This window comes from Hevea brasiliensis, unplaced genomic scaffold (assembly GCF_030052815.1).
Source record: "Hevea brasiliensis isolate MT/VB/25A 57/8 unplaced genomic scaffold, ASM3005281v1 Scaf31, whole genome shotgun sequence".
Taxonomy (NCBI): domain Eukaryota; kingdom Viridiplantae; phylum Streptophyta; class Magnoliopsida; order Malpighiales; family Euphorbiaceae; genus Hevea; species Hevea brasiliensis.
The window spans coordinates 40,575-59,544 of record NW_026614818.1 but is presented as its reverse complement, the minus strand read 5'-3'; the positions used below and the strand labels follow the sequence as shown (position 1 = coordinate 59,544).

Genomic DNA, 18,970 nt, shown 5'->3' with positions numbered 1-18,970 from the left:
TAAATTTCCATAATTGAGGAGTATTTTTTTTCTTCAAATGGCTATAATTGAATAGGGATTATGATTGATTAATGGAATTGTTTAGTCATAAGGTTGGTTCTCGTCTCTGGCCAACTCTGAGTTACTTTTTATCACCATGTAATGGCTTTATTCTCATAATTTATTAATTTATTATTTTTTTATAGTAATATCGTCCACGACATTTCAGTACGTTTTAAAGTTTTATTATTTTTTATCAATATCTGTTTAATTATTTATTTTAAACAATAGTTATAGAATTGTTGATGATATTCGATAAGATCAGCATTGTTCATGCCATGGTTATTAGAATTGTATTGATTGTTAGTTGAATCATGAAAGGAAGGTTAATTTATGTATTTAATTTTTTATGAGTGTGCAGTTTTTTAGTTAAATCACGTGAGTTTACATGAAATGAAAATTGAATTCATTCAAACAATTATACTTGACCAGGGAAATATGACATAAACCAATCCCTAAATTGAAATAAAACTAAATAAATACTAGCAATTATTATTTTATATGAAATGCACGCATAACGTAGCAAATAGAATGCCCAGAATTCAGATGTTCCTAAGCAGTTTACTGGGCCCTTGTGGGCATCCTCCAATTGCCTGTTGACAAGAGATGAGAACCATTTTGCTACTGCCTTACGTAAGCCTAAGATAATTAAACAAATAGTCCATAGAAAATGCCGATATTGGAATCCCCCACTATGCCTCCTCCAGCCACTTGATAATTTGCTAAAATTTGTTGAGTTCTGACTACCTTCTCCAATATTATTTCTAGCAATTTGCTTCAACTCCAAGGCCTTCTCTCTTATGCTTTTATCACTAAGCAAGAGCTCTACCTTTTTGTTAAATTCCTCCTTCCTTATGATTCCATTTTCATCCTTGGCGAATTCCAAACCAACCTTCAATGTATCGCAAATGTAGTTCGTGTTATGAAACTGCTCAGCAAAGTAAGGCCAACACAAAAAAGGTACTCCATTGCGTACACCTTCTATGGTAGAGTTCCAACCACAATGGCTCACAAAACAAGCAATAGACGGATGACTTAGAACCTTCTGTTGAGGTACCCAACTCACAATTTTTCCATGGCTACCATGAAATTCGTTAGGGTAGGCATGGTTTGAATTTTGACTGCTTCCTGGACGAACCACCCAAAGAAAAGGCTTGTTTGTGAGTTGAAGTCCAAGGGCTAGTTCTTGAAATTGGAATTGATCAAAAATTGTGAAGCTGCCAAATGCTACATAAATCACTGACTGGGATGGATGTTGATCAAGCCATGTCAAGCATGAAGAATCCTCCTGCCAGAACTGGGCTCCTGAATTGCCTGTATCGTAATTTGCTAACAATGGGCCTATTGGGAGAAGCTTTGGAAACAAGGAAAATGCTCCGGGCTCAAGTTCATAAAATGAGTTGCACATCTGCCATTCTGTCGATTGTAAATGTTCAAAGGCTCTGACGATATATTTGAAAGTAGCCATTTCTGCGTTTGAGTCACCAACTTTCCATAGAAAGTTTTCTATGCCAAAACTAGGGATGCTTGAGGACAATTGAATTCATTGTTTCTTAATAGAGAATCCTATAAATTTAACCAAAAGAAAGAGGGACATGACAAAAAAAAAAAAAAAAATCTTTGCATGCATTACTAACTATATATCTAAAGTTTTTAAAAATTCAATTAATTCTCAAGATTTTACATTAGTTTCAGTTTTAATTTTAACAATCAATTCAATTAGAAATTTGCTATCAAAGGGCATGATTATCATTGCTATTATTTAACATACAATTATTAATTTCATTATTAATTTCATGTTTGAAAATTAGAATTTTACAAGAATTTAATTCAATTGAATAAAATAATTCAATTATTTTTAACTTAAAAAATTTATTTAAAAGAAAATAAAATTAAATATAATTGTGAAAATTTTAATTAAATCTTTTATTGCAAATTATTTATTTCAAAGAAAATTTTAAAGAAAGAACTTACCATCATCATCAATGTATCCATCGCGAATAAGATTAGGAATGTTTGCCATGATGGAGTAACTGGCAGCTGATGCAGGCCAAACCACAGCAAATCTAATCCCCAACTTGTTTGCAACTTCCCTTGACCACGCCAAAGAAGCATCAGAAACAATACAAGTGATAGGTTGATCACCAAACTCCAAGGTCTTGTTGATTTTTTGTATGAGCTCCTCAAGGCTTTTGGGCATGGTGATCAATACGGCCTCACATAACTTACCAATGTCATTTCTATCATCCTCCAGACCCATCCCATCCGGGATTGAGACCAAATTAACACATAAACCTGTAGAATCATTTCTGCCAACCATTGCAGTAAGCACTCTCTTGTGATTAAAGTGTGTGTTAACAAAAGTGACTTTGAATCCAAGATTGGCTAGTCTTTGAGCAAAGTGCATTAAGGGGTTAACGTGACTTTGAGCTGGGTATGGTAGCACTAGAACGTGTGATCTACCCATGCCTGTGAAAATAGGCGTGTGGTCTTTTTCTTTTAACGACTCACTAAAAATAAAGATAAAAAAGATAATGAAGTGGAATTTACCCAATTATCATCCATCATTTTTAATTGTTCATAAATTAAATAAAAATGTCCTTAATGTTTGGACATTCAAGCACCATCATTTATGTTGATTTTGAAGGATAATTATTTTTTCAACCAATCCTCATCTTTGAAGATATTTCATTTTCGTTTTTAATTTTTAATTTCTTATCAAAAAATTTTTAAACTTTAACTTCTTATAGGAGTAGCAAATTTGGTAAGAGGGAAGAAAAATCTGAGGTGGGGGTAGGGCATGCAGTGGATTTTTGGTTCATACTCTGCAAGTATACAGATCATTCAAGTAGTAAAGAAAAAAAATATTATCCCACAGGATTTCTTGTTTGAGTAGCAAACTATTAAAGTTACGATTATTTAGGCTATCAATAAGATATGTCAAAAAGTAAAGTAAAAGATGCAATAATTTAAATTAGGAAAATAAGAAAATTACAATAAGTTAAGCAATTAAATTTCTAAACACTATACTAATTTACTAAAATTCTAGCAAGTAAATAAAGATTTAATTAATTAATAGCAAAGTTAATTCCAAAGTTGAGGTTCATGAAATAAATTTCAAGGAGATTTGGATAGGCAAAACCAAATTTAAGGGAAATACAAGTTTGAATGAAGTTGATTTTTATTTCCTTTAATTTCTCTTTCAAGCAAACAAAAGAGTATTTTAAAGGAAACTAAACCTCATTCTCAAGCAATATTTAATTACCCAAAACCCTTTAAGCACTTTAATCAACTTGAAAATTCCTCTTAACCCACCAGTTTATTTCTAACACTAGGTGATTAAATTTATTATCTTGATTATCTATCACAGATTTATCTTGATTATCTATCATAGATTTTTACCTCTCAGTTCTTCAATCTAAGATTAAAAATAAAACCCAAAGGGTATCAATAATGGTTATGTAAATAAGCACATAATATAAGAATCAAAACTTCTATACATTAAAATCTAGTTAAAACTAGTCTAAATTCACAAATAAAACTTAAACTATTATACTCAACTCTGAAATTTTAAGTATATACTCACTCATGTTTGTATTTACAAATAGAAAATATGAAATAAAGCAAGAAAACATAAAAAAAAGGCTAAAAATAAAAGAACCTGAAAGAAGATAATCTTAATCTCTGAAAATGGAAGCTAGAAATGTTATTGTGCAGGTGGCCTTCCTCCAAAGATGGTGTGGTTCATTCTTTCCTCCTCTTATTGATTTTTCTCTTTCTTTCTCCTTATGGTAAAAATGAGAATATGATGCTTATATATCCCTTAAAGTTTTGCCCTAAAAGTGGTTTTTAAAGGGATAAAGACAAAAGGTATAAAAGGTATGAAATGAGAAAACCCTTCCATGTCAGCAAATCTGCCAGCATCATCCAACATGCCTCATGTTGATTTTAGTCATTTTCAACATGCCTTATGTTGATTCAGAAAAGGGGCTTTATGATTCTACACGATCAGCTACACGAGGCATATTACAGTCCCTGAAACTTTGGGTGAGTTTAGTTCCAAAAATTCTATCTACACAACCCAATATTGCATCTACATGCCTCATGTTGATTTCTATTGGCTGACTCTTATCTTCACACGCCTTTCAACATGGGGCATGTTGGGGTCCTTGAAAATCTTGGCCGATCTTCTTCCTTCGGCAGATTTTCTTCATTTTTCTCACCACTTTAAATTTCCAAATTACCTTGAATTTCTTTCTTATGTACTTTTTTTGCCTTTAAATCATATTAAAAACTATCAAAAACATCAAAAATCCAAAAATCAAATATAATAAAACTAAAATTAACAAATTAACTAAAATAAGATAGAAATTATAAAAATACTAAATTAAAAAGGGAAAAATTGATGCAAAACTACTCTAAAATACCTACATAAAATGAGTTTATCAATTTTTTATATAATAATAATAGTATAATAAAGTAATTAAATTTTAAGATAATTTGCTTTGTATATATCTAAGATTTTCAAATCTAAACCAACTGGTCAACCACAATCATATATATTTGTGAATGCGCACTTGAGACTTTTTTCCTAACATTTGAAGATACAGATGCATCAATTAAGAAAAAGTTTTATCTTGTTTTACCTGTGGACATAGACTTTATTTGAATCACGTTAAATCTTGTGTTATTTTTTTTTCTCTTTTCTATACTATGTGATTATGCAATTTATATATGTACCTTATATTTGCATGCTTGTCATAACAGTAGTGCTAGCTGTGTTGGCTTACACTAGTGCCTTGTAAACAATACAATTAATTGTCTTAATAAAGGACCAATCTCAAAAGCATATGATTTAGAATTTAGCATTTGGAAAGTCTAAATTAATAAAAAGATAAGCTGAATAAAACACCTTTGTGAGGTGGAGATTATATCATAACCTTTGTCGGAAAATTATCCACTAGAATATATATATATATATATATATATATATATATGGTGGGTTTCTTGTTTTTTTTTTTTTTTTAATTTGTAAGATTTAAACTCTTACATTTTTTATGACGCTTTGTTTGAATATATATTTATATTACTAGCTAAAATAATTTATATTACTTTAAATTTTTGGCATGCTATCATTTCATTATTTTTTAAATGCAAACAGTGTAAATTAATAAAATTAATTTACTTTTAACTAAAATCAATGACCATTATTAGAGTAAAAAAAAAAAAGTTAGGTAACTCACCACATATTAGCAATGGATTTTTTCCATTGCTAATCTACCGATTTCTAGTTGTTGTAACAAGTTTCATTATTAATTCATTTAGCGAATGAACAACAGTTCCATTGGTAACGGTAACGAACAATAATTTTCATTTCTAACTGAAGTAATTTAAATATATATATATATATTGACAAAAAATAATATGTTGATATTTGCAACCGATTTAGTAATAGATTTTCATTGTTAATTACAACCAATTTATAATTCCTTCATAACTTTAATATTATATAGTTTTAATTTAAATATTATGAACTGATTTATAAATTTTAACTGCAATGTAAATTTTCACTAATAGCTATTATAAATACATTATAATGAGAGTAAAAAGTATTATTTTAAAAAAAATATGGTGAAGAAATGAATAGAGGAAAATTTATATTAATGAAAATAAAAAATAAAAGATCAATGATAAATTGAAGAAAATATGAAATTAAAATTATATTAATATATAGTGATTTTCTTTTAAGATTTTCCATGGTAGATAAAGTTTTTAATAGTTAAATTGATTGGGTTAAAATTGTAGAGAATAAGTTAGGTTTAATCAAATTTTAAGGATTACATTGTAGTTAGTCTAAATATTAAAATGATGATTGGACATTAAGAATGATTCTCTTCTTAATAATGTTATTTCATAAAATTTAAACATTATAAATATTTTTATGTATATCTTAAACCTTTTATAGATTATTGAAAATATTAAAAATAAAATTATATATATATGATTGATCCATACATTATTTGTTTGGTATTGCCGTTAAAACTATTTATCACGACCCAACCTATGGGCTGGCATAAAGCTCCCGAGGCCTGTAGTAAGCCTTACTGTTCCCAAATCCATAACTCACAGCCCAAAAACTTATGCCCAATATGTAAATAAAATAAAAATAAAATAAAATAAAATATTTTTATTCGGATCAACCCAACCTGATAATCATCAAAAACTGAAATCATGGGAGCCCCACTCAACCTTGATACTATTATTTACAAATTATTCAAATATCATACAAATCTTCATTTATTAACCTTAAGAATTTAAATTAACACAGTTCCTAATAGGGTTCATACTACTGCTAACACATGCGGAGTTCTAAATTTCAATTTTTAGAAAATATTAAAACAATTAAATAACTAATGTTAAACCTGCGAGAAAGAAAGCAGGTTGCTCTGAAAAAGAACTTCTCCTGTAGCCTGAAAAAAAATAGGGTAAAAAGGAGTGAGCGCTCGACATAGAGAGTAAAATACCGATTTTAAGGACAATTTCTATAGCTATTTAAAGCTAATGCATCATAAAGAGTGGAATGCAATACCTTCATAGTTTTTATACAAATCACATCATAAATAACAAAAAGGTAATGCATGGACATACTCATATAATAATCAAACAGTACATATATGGGAGCTGATCCCTTATAAGTGATGCATGGACATACCTGAACATATAATAATATTGAAATTATAATTAAAATCAATATTTTACTCACAGACATAAACCGAGGTCACTGTGGTGGCTGGAAGGAGGAAAAATGTTGTCCCAGCTCATCTGACAATTACATTATAATTATTTAATATAATTGACTCAATACAAGCTTAAAAAGAACCAAAGATACCCTAAGTTGTGCCGAAAATCTAGCAGAGTTCCCCTATGCTTAGGATTTACCCAATCTGCAAAAAGATCCAAATAATGCTTCTAATTCACCAATTTCCACAATCACATCTTATCAATATCATATGGCTCCTCCTGGGCCCTCCAAATCAGACAACAGTTATAAACTTAAAAATTTACGTTTTAGTTCCTATAATTGACATTTTATAAAAATCCACTCAAACAAGCTCTAAAAATTCTAAAATTTTGCCCCGCAGTCCTTAATAAGGTTATAAAGCTATCGCAAAAAGAATTGTAATTTTTTAATCACCCGTGAATATTTAATGAATTTTTATTCAATAATATTACTCAATTACATAAGTTTTCAATAGCTAATATATTCTTAATTCAACCCAATTCAATATTCACATATTTAACTCTTCATTCTCAAGCTTCAACCAATCATATAAAATTTAAATAGTATAAATTTAGATAATCTTATATGCCCATGTGCTAAAAATCTAACTAAAACCCATATATACTCTTTCAAAAATATTTCACAATCGCGCAAAAATTGAACAAGCACCGTAGAATATCTCCAAATAATTTTTCTTTCATCACACATTTTTCTTAGAATTTTTTTCTCCAATTTTTCCTATTTAAGAAACATTATATTTAAGCACCACAAACTAAGAAATAAGAAAAATAATCTTACCCAAAGCTTATCTGTGTCTCAAAAATTCTAAAAATTCATCAGGAAGTCTCTGGAAGTTGAATCATCCCTAAAGCTCGCCTGAGCCACCGCCGGAACCACCGCACACGGTGGCCGACAGCCGGTCGCCAGCAACATCCGTCGAATCTGATCATAGCAAAATGTTCCTCTCCTATTCCTAAGTTCATAGGTGATCTCAGATCGTCGATCTAATAGTCAGATCATCCTAGATCTGACCAAAAATCTTGAAAAACTCGAAACTTCTCTCCTTCATATCTCACTCATCTGACCACCAAATGTTGCAAAATGGGTATCAAAAGAAAGCTCTTGAAACAAGCTTCCCAATGCCACCTGAATCGCCTCGATCGGACATTGGATGAAATCGAAATTACGCCTACAAGTTGGCTGCCCTACGCACTCATTTTTCTCTCTCCTCCATCACTTACTGCCGCTTCTGGTGCTTCTCCGGCTAGCTAGTGGTGTGCCGACGTCGTGGGGTGGTGGGGGAACTCCTTGCCAGCAATGGTAGTGGGTGGTTGCCAGAAAAATGGAGGAAATGGGTAGGGAGAAAGAGAGTGATGGGAGAGGAAGAAGAAAATAAAGGGGGGGGGGGGGATTGCTGGAAATTGTTTTTTTTTTTTTTTTCAATCTGGAAATGAATCTGGACATACATGTTGTCTACATTCATTCCTAGAAATCAAATTATAATATACAATAAATAAAAATAATAACGATAATAATTAAATTAATAGCCATAATTAAATATTAGTGATGGCTGTTGAATCCACCAGAAATTAAATTAACTGAAATTACCAGTTATTAAATATTTTATGTAGTAAGTAGTAAATCCAGGTCGAACCCTAGAGACTGAATTATTAAATTTCGTATACTTGTGTAATGGAAAAAGAAATAAAGGTTGGGGGGGAGGGGGGTAATTCGCAATCCAAAGAAGAAATCAAAAATAAAAAATTAAGATCTAAAATTAAATATGAAACTCTCAAATTAAACAAACTTCAATCCAATGTAATTCGCATTCCAATGCATTGATTCGATCATAGACAAAAAAAAAATACAATTATATCTTATTGAATACTTAACGTAGATTTACTAAACGGCGAGGTACAATCCCTAACTTCCCTATACTCATCAATTCGAGCCCCAACACTCTTATTGACTCTAATTATTAACTGAATTGGTATTAAGCAATCCTCTTCAAATTAATAACTGCTTTAAGAAAAGGAAGTAGTTAAGTTGAACAACAATTTATAAAGCATAAATCATTTAATTCACCCTATTGTTTCCTTATTTTATTATCGAAAACTTGGATCATAATCAATAAAACATAATTGCTACTCACGTTCAATCTTACACAACAATTACGGATTATGAAGATGAACTAGCAATTGATCACATCAAACAATTAACTAATAGTCATTTTTAGCAAATAATTCAATAGATCAAAGACAATGAAATCAGAATATAATAGATATTCAAAAGACATAAATTAAATTAAGAACCTGGTCTCACAAATCACGCAAAAGGACTTGAATCCCTTGAACTAAATTAAAAACTTAGTCACTCATGTTCATGGCTTACAGAAAATTAAAGAAGAAAATTGAAGAAATCTAGAATGTGAATGGAGAACGAAGGTCTGATTCTTTGTGACGACTGCTGCCTCTTCTATTTATAATAAATGGCCTAGGGTTAGGTTTTTAGAGTCCCTGAGGTGTTAGGAATCTTTCTCTCTGTCAAAAACTACAACTGGAGCAAAATCAGGAAATTGATTGTCGACGGATACATGGCCCGTGTATCACTACCCGGCCCAGGGCTGTGTAACTTACTGGAGCTAAATGGGTATGTCTTGCATTGGCACAGAAGGTTACACAGGTCTCCAAGATTTACACGGGTCAAGTTACACGGCCCGTGTACTTTGTTTCTTCTTCTGTTCTCTGGATTTCTTCTGGCAGAATGTTACACGGGTCTTTGGTTGTGCTTACACAACCCGTGTACTTTGTATCAACAACGCTTCTCAATCCTTTGACCTTTCCAAGCTTCCTTCCACACTTCTATTCTCTGGAACTTACTAAAACCCTGAAAAATGCAGCAAGAGTCAAATTAATGCACATGCTAAAAATTTCTCCATTTAACACAATTATTTCAACAACTCTCTAAACATATACTTAATAGATAATTATACTTTAATCAACTGAATTAGGCATAAAGATACCCTAGAAACACTAAATGTGATGGAAGTAAAATTAGTAAATTATGCACTTATCAATTAAAAACAAGTTTAACAATAATAAATAATATATTTTATTAATTGATTTAATATTAATATTTAAAATTGATCATTTAAATAAAAAAATTAGATTGTTAAATAATTTTACATAATATGTTTAGAAACAATCATTAAAAATATATGTATAAATAAAAGTATTACAAAGTTATAATTTAGTTAGATAATGTTAAAATAATATTTAAATACAATATAGAAGTGTAAAATTTATAAATTTAAAAATTTTAGTTATTACAATCTTCCTCCCTTAAGAAAAATTCATCCTCTAATTTTCAAATAAACTGGAGATAAAGAAAAGAAGATTATTAGAACAAGTGCGAGCATTACTCCTCCAGCTATGTAGAGATGATTAAAAACCTTGCTTGCAACTGCCCGTACTGTAGCACGCTCGCTACCATCCTTCATCTGAAACTAAGCCATTATATTTGAGTATTTGTTGATCTTTTCCTAACACACGATGCTCCCACTGTACTCAAATATGGTATGTAGCAATACTAGTCTTGGTTCCTTTCCATTACCAATTTCTGGGGCAAGTATGTGACTCTGCCTACTCTACAAAGTCTCATAAAGTGCCCATCTAAAATAACTTCTTTTACACATACCTTACTCGAGATTATTACTAATTTTGTTGGCCCTTGAAGCTTTACCTAGATCCCTTCAATATTTAAAACGTCCACACTGTCTTAACTTCATGATACTATAAGCTTCCAATTTACTTCACATCACTAATGAGGTCCTTGTACTAACTCCTTCCTATCTCATAGGTCATCAGCTATGTAGAGTTTCATCCTAGTGTTGAACATCCATATTCTATCTATCAAACTAGAAAATGAACAGGGTCTCTTCTCTGACCTGTCAAAAGTCTATGTATCCCTAAGCTACCCAGTTAATATATATAATCATATCCTACTTCTTTTTGAAAAGAGAGTCCTCGGACTTCTACTTGAAACTTCTTACTATCTAACATACTTCCTAACACATTGGCACATAAATCGAGGCTCCACTATTCCTTTAATATATCATCTCACCATTATACCTTTTCCAACTTGACCATTAGAACATTATCATTCCCTACTACCCTTTGTAGGAAATTGCTCATTCTGGTTAGATAGGAGCCCTAGAAACTATAAGTTCCATTTGATTAACATAGCTGGAGGAATTATGTGCTATGCCTTAATTCCAGACAAGATACTTCATGTGTTCATTCTCCTTAATATAACCACATATACTGCCCATAGCTTTCCAAACTTTAACCTTAAATTTACCCATTAGCAACAATTTCATCAACTGAAACTCATCCATAACTAACACTTCCTCCAGCTTATAGTTCAAAAGGGTTGTAAGCCCTGGTAAGCAACTCGATTTAACTCCTGTCACTAATCTAATCGTCCTTTCTTACTTGGCATTAGGTACACACTTACCGTCATTTTCTTTTTAAGGAGATATGGATGGACTAATGCTTACTAAATTCTTAAATACTGGGTCACCACAATATAATTTCCTTCACTCATGTAGTATTCAAGAGCCAAAAGTACGAGCTAAACTTGAAGAGAAGGAGAAGTATTCTTGATGAGAATCATCATGGAGCACCGCCACCCTTCAAAGGGGCAATCACTAAGGCGAGAGCTAAGCAACTTCAAAGCATGCTCATGGACCATAAAAGGATTTTCGGCTTAGGAGGGGAGTTGCATAAGAAAGGCCTAGCTTACTTGCTCCAAGAATCTAAGTGGATCACCATGTGCCAAGCTGGAGCTTCCATTGCCACGTCACCAGCCACGTCAGATTCCATTGCCACGTCACCAGCCACTTTGGACATGCCTCATGCCACCTTGGAGTCCACTTGGTAGCCACCTAGGTGTTTGTAGGGTTCACGCCACATGGAGGGAGCTCATTGGTTCATTTGAATTAAAGAGAGCTACTTTTTAACCAAGTGGGCCCTAATATTCTGCCACAAAGGGGGACTAATTGCTACCACCTTTTGCCCTTTTACAAATAATGCTATTGCCATCTTTTGTCTTTATAATTAATACACTTACTATTCTTGTTAGGATAGCTAACATGGCACAATTATTTGTAACTTTTGTCTTAACAATTTTAGCTTGTATTTCTGTAACCCTAGGTTTATAAGGAAGAGAATATCATCTTCTTCCTTCAGTTTTTATTTCTGATGTACATGAGAGCCTCCCTTAGAGAGAGATTGAGTTTTCTTTCTTGCTAGTTTCTGGAAGAACTAGAACTTAGGCAACTTGATCACTTGCCTATTTTAATTGATGATCAATGTAATCTCCCACAAGTTGGGTCATTGTGTTGACACTTGATCTGTTCCTCTTTGAAATATATATTCTAGTGCTTCTTTTTCCATAAAGATTGCATCTTATTTTGTTCAAAGAAAACTTGTTTTGCTGTTGATGATTCTTGGGTTCCATTAGAGGTCTACATCCTTAGGCAATGTTCATTTGGGTGCTTATCATATTGGTATCAGAGCATTAGGGCATCAAATCAAGTAAGTATCCTTCATTCCTTATCTTCCTTTAGTTGATTTTTCTGTTTGGTTTAAGCTTCTAAGGCATTCTGCCAAAGAAGACTTTTCTAGGGTTTTTGTTTTTCTTCATCTTCCATGCTTTTCATTTTTGTTTCTAATACTTTTTGCTGAAATCTTCATCTAGGGTTTTAGAGAAGTTTCTTTAGATTTGTCTTTGAATCTAGTTTTGTCTTAGGGTTTAATCTATATTCTAGCTTATACCATCTTTGTGCTAGCTAATTTCTTTGAACTCTTGCATAATATCAAGCATGTTGAGCCTACTGTAGTAATTTTGATTTATGAGAGATTGATGAATTGATGACTGAAATTGGGAATTGACATGATTAGTAACTGATAGCAATGCAATTTTGATGATATATCTACTGCCCTATTTGGAGTTCGTGGTGTTTGTGCTGAAATTGTGATTTCTTACCATTGGGGGAAATTATAGAAACATGGGGTTAAAGTATGAATTTGGCTTTGAAATTTCACCAGAATCATTTGGGTATAATTATTGTGCGTCATACCAAATTTGGGGTGAAAATACCACTGTTTGCCTATTGAACCAAAATTTGCGGAGGAACTGGACTATTTTTAGTTTACATAGCAAACCAACCCAGAAAACTCTAAAAATTTATAGGCTTTTTATACCTCATTTCACTAGTTCTTGTGTCAATTTTGGGAGTTTTTTTGACATTGTTTGCCTAGCAAACCAAAATTTTATGGCAGACCTGATCAAATTTAGTTCACATAAGAAACCAATCCAGAAAGCTCTAAAAATTTATAGGCTATTTATACCCCCATTTTAGTAGTTCCCATGTCAATTTTGGGGGTCGTTTGATACTGTTCTTTTATCGAACCAAAATTTTGCGGCAGACTTGATCAAATTTAGTTTACATCGTAAACCCCCTCAGAAACTCCTGAAATTTTACCAGTAGTTAGTCAGCATTGGGTTTCCAGTGTGTACCAAATTTCAAATAAAAATATAGTTGTTTGTGTGATGAACCAAAACTGGAGCATATTTTTGGTAAATTATGTGAACTGCTGGTATCTGTGCTACATTGATTATGAAATTTGATATTTGAGCTTGATATCATTTCATTAGGTTGTGTTCATTCCAGTTTACTAACTCTTCATTTGGTGTCTATATCTTATTTTGACCCCAATGTCACATTGCTTGTTCTTGTGTCACGTCTTGTTCCTTGTCGTTCTTGATCATTTTGGTTAAAATTTATGAGTTTTTGAATTGCCATTGGTATCTTAGTTCCAAGGGAACCAAGCAAGAAGAAGTGAGTGGTAAAAGGCTTGAGGGTGTGAGTGCATTAGAGGGTAAAATCCATCTGTTTGTGTGAAACACCTAGAAAGGGTTAGCCATTTCCTATTAACTTGTTTTCTTACAGCTCAAAATCATGTCAAATGAAACTGGTAGTAGTGGGGAGAGAGTCCTAGTTGATGAAGCTATGTATAAGGACGCCGTGGCTGCACAATTTAAGAGGTTGACCTTGGGCATGAATACATTGAGGGATGACATGAATAGGATTTTGGAGGAGATGAGAAGGGATAGGGAAGAGAGAGCAAGGGGTAGAGATGATGCTAGGGACAGAAGGCAAGAAGTGAGAAATATAGGGGAACCAAGAGTGGAGAACCTTGAGGGTGAAGTGCATGTTGAGGAAGAGTTTGAGGAAGAGATAGAAGAAGAATTTGAGGTTGGGAACTACAACTATGGTGGTAGGGGTTATAGACCACCTAAGGCCAGGGGAGCTAGAGGTAGAAGAGGAGGTAAGTTGCCTAGATTTGGGGAGTATAGATATGGTGATTATGGATATGGAGGCCTAGAAGAGAGGGTAGACACTAATGTGAATAGTATTAAGATGAAAATTCCTCCCTGTCATGGGAAGGAGAATCTGGATGCTTACATGGAATGGGAAAAGCAAATTGAGCTAATTTTTTAGTGTCATAACTATAGTGAAGAAAAGAAGATGAAGCTTGCAGCCGTAGAGTTTAAGGAGTATGCTATAATGTGGTGGGACCAGTTGATGGTTAGGAGAAGGACTTTAGGTCTTAGACCCATTGCTTCTTGGGAGGCTATGAAAGAAGCAATGAGGGAGAGATTTGTTCCCCAACACTACTTTAGGGAACTCCACCAAAGGTTGCAAAGGATAACACAAGAAGGGAAGAGTGTAGAGGAGTACTATAAGGCAATGGAGATAGCCTTAGCAAGGGCACAATTAGATGAACCTCCAGAGGCTACTATGGCATGTTTCCTAGCTAGTCTTAACATGGAGATTGCACATTTTGTTGAGTTGCACTCCTACACTAATTTGACTGAGTTGGTGCATATAGCCATTAAAGTAGAAAAACAATTGAAGATGAAGAGAGCTTTGAAGTATGGTAGTGGTGTCCATTCAGCTCCAAAGGCCCCTTGCAAACCAAATGTAGATAAGACTTCTAAGGGTGAGAAAGAAATTCCTAAGTTTAGGAAAGAAGAGTGGAAGGGGAAAGAAAAGGTAGAAAGTAAAGATAAGGAAAAGGGGGGTACTGCCACTACTGGGACTAGAGATGTGAAGTGTTTCAAGTGTTTGGGATACGGGCATTATGCTTCCCAATGTTCTAACAAGAAAGTCATGGTGATTAAGGAAGATGGGGAGGTAGAGAGTGAGGAAGAAAATGAGGTCAAACCTTTGATGTTAGTTGAGGGGAATGAAAATGAAGAGGATGTGCACGTTGAAGAGCCATCCGATGGGTATGACTTTGCATTAGTTACCATGAGGACCTTGAGTGCTCAACCAATTATGGGTAGTGATGAGTTGCAAAGGGAAAACATCTTTTATACTAGGTGTGTGGTGAAGGAGAAATTGTGTAGCATGATTATAAATGGGGGTAGTTGTTGCAATGTGGCTAGTTCCTTACTTATGGAGAAATTAGGATTGCCTACCCTTAAGCATCCTAAACCTTATGGGTTACAATGGCTAAATGATTGCAACAAAGTGAAGGTAACTAAGCAAGTAGTGGTGCCTTTCACTATAGGGAGCTACCATGATGAGATCTTATGTGATGTAGTGCCCATGATAGCTACACATATCTTGCTAGGTAGGCCATGGCAGTATGATAGGTATGTGATTCATGATGGAAGGAAGAATCGCTACAATTTGAAGAAAGATGGCCGCACACATGCCTTTGGTGCCCTTGTCACCATCACAAGCACATGAGGACCAAATGAGAATATTGAGGGCTGTTGAGGAGAGAAAAGAGAGTTGGAGAGAAAAATTAAGAGAGGCCGAGCACAAGAGTGAAGAAAGTAAAGAAAAGAGTGATGGGAAAGAGAAAAAGAAAGGAGTGAAAGAAAAGAAAGTGAGTGTAATGGAAAAGGGAGAGGGCTTGGGACAAAAGGAGAGAAGAGAGAAAAAGATGAGCTTGTATGTTGGGGGAAGGGAGTTGAGAGGAGCTTTGAGGGGTGGGATGCCATTGTGCATTCTCATGTATAGGGAGAATTATTTAAATGTTTCTGACCTTGACCCCAATCTTCCTTCTTCTATTGTGTCTCTTTTGCAGGAATACCAGGATGTGTTTCCGGATGAGATACCTTTGGATTTACCACCTATTAGGGGTATTGAACACCAAATAGATTTCATTACTGGTGCTTAAATTCCTAATAGACCAGCCTATAGGAGTAGTCCAGCTGAGACTAAGGAGCTTCAAAGATAGGTAGATGAGCTTTTAGCTAAGGGACATGTCCGTGAGAGCATGAGTCCTTGTGCGGTTCCTGTTTTGCTTGTGCCAAAGAAGGATGGAACATATAGGATGTGCGTGGATTGTAGAGCTGTGAATAAAATCACTGTAAAGTATCGCCACCCTATTCCTAGATTGGATGATTTGTTAGATGAATTGCATGGTTCTTGCTTTTTTAGTAAGATTGATTTGAAGAGCGGTTACCATCAAATTAGAATGAGAGTTGGTGATGAATGGAAAACTGCCTTCAAAACAAAACATGGCTTATATGAGTGGCTAGTGATGCCTTTTGGTCTCTCTAATGCCCTTAGTACTTTCATGAGGCTTATGAATCATGTTTTGAGAGCTTTTATTGGACAGTTTGTTGTTGTCTACTTTGATGATATTCTTGTCTATAGCAAAAACATTGATGATCATTTGCATCATTTGAAACTTGTGTTTGATGTCTTGAGAAAAGAAAAATTATATGCAAATGTGAAAAAGTGTTCTTTTTGCTTAGAAAGAATTGTGTTTTTGGGATTTGTTGTGAGTAGCAAAGGTGTTGAAGTAGATGATGAAAAGGTTAAGGCAATTAGAGGTTGGCCAACACCTAAAAATGCATCTGAAGTTAGGAGCTTTCATGGATTAGCAAGTTTTTATAGGAGATTTGTACCTAACTTTAGTACATTGGCTGCTCCATTAAATGAACTTGTCAAAAAGAATGTGACATTTGTTTGAGGTAAAGAACATGAATATGCATTTGCCATGCTTAAAGAGAAATTGTATTCTACACCTTTATTAATTTTACCTAATTTTGACAAGACATTTGAGATTGAATGCGATGCATCAGGTGTAGGGATTGGAGCTATTCTCATGCAAGAGAAATGTCCAATTGCTTACTCTAGTGAAAAGTTGCATGGTGCCACATTGAATTATTCTACATATGACAAAGAATTGTATGCATTAGTTAGGGCATTAGAAACATGGCAACATTATCTATGGCCTAAGGAATTTGTCATACATTCTGATCATGAGTCTTTGAAGTATATCAAAAGCCAACATAAGTTGAGTAGGAGACATGCTAAATGGGTAGAATTTATAGAGTCTTTTCCTTATGTTGTGAAACATAAGCAGGGCAAAGAGAATGTGGTAGCTGATGCACTCTCCCGCAGGTATAATCTTCTTACTACTCTTGATTCTAAATTATTGGGATTTGAGTATGTTAAAGAATTATATGAGCATGATGATGACTTTGCTGCCATATTCCATGCATGTGAGAAATCTGCATTCCAAAAGTACTTTAGGCATGATGGATATTTGTTTAAAGAAAATAGATTGTGTGTGCCTAAAAGTTCTTTGAGGGAATTGCATGCAAATGAGAGTCATATTGGAGGCCTTATGGGGTATTTTGGTGCTGCCAAGACACTAGATGTCCTTAGGGAGCATTTCTTTTGGCCCCACATGAGAAAAGTTGTTAAGAGACTATGTGCTAGATGTGAGACTTGCAAGAGAGCAAAGTCTAAGGTGATGCCTCATGGGCTATACACACCTCTACCCGTGCCTAAGCATCCTTGGGTTGATTTGTCCATGGACTTTGTCTTGGGATTGCCTAGGTCACAAAGGGGTTATGATTCAATTTTTGTTGTTGTGGATAGGTTTTAAAAAATGGCTCATTTTATCCCATGTCACAAAAATGATAATGCTACATATGTTGCTAATCTATTCTTTAGGGAGGTTGTTAGGTTACATGGTATACCTAGAACCATTGTGAGTGATAGGGATGTCAAGTTCTTGAGTTATTTTTGGAAGGTTCTTTGGGGAAAATTGGGAACTAAGCTACTTTTCTCTACTACTTGCCATCCCCAAACTGATGGTCAAATAGAAGTAGTGAATAGGACCTTAGTCACACTTTTGAGAGCCTTAGTGAAACAAAATTTAAAGTCTTGAGAGGAATGCATACCATACATAGAATTTGCATATAATAGGGTTGTGCATTCATCTAGTGGATACTCTCCTTTTGAGCTTGTTTATGGTTTTAATCCACTTACTCCCTTGGATTTATTACCATTGCCTATTGATCATGTTGCTTCATTGGATGGTGAGAAAAAGGCTGAAATGGTTAAAAAGATGCATGAACAAGCTAGGTTGCATCTAGAAAAGAAAAATGAGCAATATGCATCTCATGCTAATAAGGGGCGAAAGCCTATGATTTTTGAACCTGGTGACTTGGTATGGATCCATTTGAGAAAGGAAAGGTTTCCTAACCAACGGAAATCTAAGTTGCATCCTAGAGGTGATGGCCCTTTTCAAGTACTTGAAAGAATTAACAATAGTGCTTATAAGATAGAATTGCCTAATGATTATGGTGTTAGTAATACTTTTAATGTAACTGATCTTACTCCTTTCCTTGGTGCAGAAACAAATTTGAGGATGAATTCTTTTCAAGTGGGAGAGGATGATGAGAATCATCATGGAGCACCACCACCCTTCAAAGGGGCAATCACTAGGGTAAGAGCTAAGCAACTTCAAAGCATGCTCATGGATCATAAAAGGATTTTCGGCTTAGGAGGGGAGCTGCATAAGGAAGGCCTAGCTTGCTTGCTCCAAGAATCTAAGTGGATCACCATGTGCCAAGCTGGAGCTTCCATTGCCATGTCACTAGCCACGTCTGATTCCATTGCCACGTCACCAGCCACTTTGGACATGCCTCATGCCACCTTGGAGTCCACTTGGCAGCCACCTAAGTGTTTGTAGGGTTCACGCCACGTGGAGGGAGCTCATTGGTTCATTTGAATTAAAGAGAGCTACTTTTTAAACAAGTGGGCCC

General features: G+C 34.2%; 1 pseudogene; it reads right to left on the bottom strand.

The window, feature by feature from the left end:
• Positions 1-449: 449 nt before the first annotated feature.
• LOC131177010 (UDP-glycosyltransferase 83A1-like) lies at positions 450-2,506 on the bottom strand (annotated as a pseudogene).
• Between the last annotated feature and the right edge of the window lie 16,464 nt (positions 2,507-18,970).